Source organism: Arachis duranensis, chromosome 4 (genome assembly GCF_000817695.3).
Source record: "Arachis duranensis cultivar V14167 chromosome 4, aradu.V14167.gnm2.J7QH, whole genome shotgun sequence".
In the NCBI taxonomy this organism is placed as follows: Eukaryota; Viridiplantae; Streptophyta; class Magnoliopsida; order Fabales; family Fabaceae; genus Arachis; species Arachis duranensis.
In genome coordinates, this window is record NC_029775.3 from 38,761,781 (window position 1) to 38,763,643 (window position 1,863).

Here is a 1,863-nt window from a genome sequence, read left to right on the forward strand (position 1 = left end):
CAAGCATATCCTTAATACATAAACACCATAGGCATTTGTCTCAGAAGTTCAAACCATTGGTGCCTAGCTTATTTTCTCAATTTTTTTGCTTTTTGGTTGCCCTTTTTCAGTGGATTTTTCTTCTTCTTTTTCTTTCTTTTTCATGGCCAAAGACATTTGTTCCTCAAGATCCATAGACAGTATTCAACTTCTACACAAAAATGATAATTCTACACTCAATTTCCAGTGAGCTGACTAAACAATCAAGCACGCATACCACCACTTAATTCTACTTGATTTGTCACTAATTGAGCCAAGTTACTTTTGTTCAAACTTTTCTTTTATTTTTGGAAACAGAACAAGCATGGCAAGCATTTGTTTAAGAAGGTGAAGTTATATCCAAACATCTAGGCATTCACTTTGTTCAAAGCAGTAAACTAACACTCATACTAAAGACTTCACATTCCAGAAGGATTCAACAATTACAGTTTAAACCAGAACAAGCATGCTTTTGTTTGCCTTTTAAAGAATGGTCAAGGAACAACACCACCTTGTGAAATTTCTTGTTTTCTCTTTGTTGCCAGGAAACAATTTGATTTCTCCTTCTTCTCCTAGTTGTTGCTTCATGTTCTTTCTAAGATCCTTGTTTCCTTTCCTGCAAAGAGTGATGAAGTCGCTTGCTTCTCAAGCACTTGAGTGGTTAGCTCAACTATGTATGGGCAAGTGTCTGAGTCCTAAGTTGGTGTGTGAACACCAACTCAGTTTCCTACTTACTCCTCTGCTCTTTGAATCCTTGAATTCTCCTTGGAATGAAGTTGCTGCTAAGGATTTTAAGCATTTCTGTGATTGCTTAGAATGGTTATTCCTTTAATATAATTCAAAGGTTGTTGTGTTCAGTTGATCTATATGGTGGAACACCAAACTTAGAGTCACACATTCCCCTTTGAATTATTAATCCACGAATTCATTGTTTGGTGTGAAACACCAATCCATGATTTCTACTTGTCCATATTGGGAGACCTTGGTGACAAGGAATGGTCCAGACCACCTTGATTTTAGCTTCCCTGGAAATAGCTTCAGCCTAGAATTGTAGAGCAATACTTTTTGTCCCTCTTCAAATTTCCTTGGGGCTATGTTGCTGTCATGCTTCTTCTTTGCTCTTTCTTTGTAAATTTTGGCATTCTCATAAGCTTCAATTCTGAATTCTTCCAACTCTTGAATTTGCAACATCCTTCTTTCTCCAGCAGCTTTGCTGTCCAAGTTCAAGAGTTTCAAGGCCCAGAATGCCTTGTGCTCCAACTCCAGTGGCAAATGGCAAGCTTTTCCATATACTAGTTGGTAAGGAGACATTCCAATTGGTGTTTTAAAAGCTGTCCTATATGCCCAAAGAGCATCATCTAGCTTAATCGACCAGTCCTTTCTTGAAGTTCCCACAGTCTTTTCTAGGATTCTTTTGAGTTCCCTGTTAGATATTTTGGCTTGCCCACTTGTCTGTGGATGGTATGGTGTGGCTACCTTGTGTTTGACTCCATATTTTAGAAGCAATGCCTCTAATGGTTTGTTGCAGAAGTGGCTTCCTCCATCACTGATGATTGCTCTTGGAACCCCAAAACGGCAAAAAATGTGTTTTCTGAGGAAGTTCATGACCACCTTATTATCATTGGTTGGAGTTGCTATTGCTTCAACCTATTTGGAGACATAGTCTACTGCTACCAGAATGTAATTATTTGAGTATGAGGTGGGAAAGGGTCCCATGAAATCTATCCCCCATACATCAAACAATTCAAGTTCCAGAATGAATTGTTGTGGCATTTCATTTCTTTTTGGTAAGTTCCCAGCTTTCTGGCATTCATGGCAGTGCTTCACTAGTTCCTTTGCATCTTT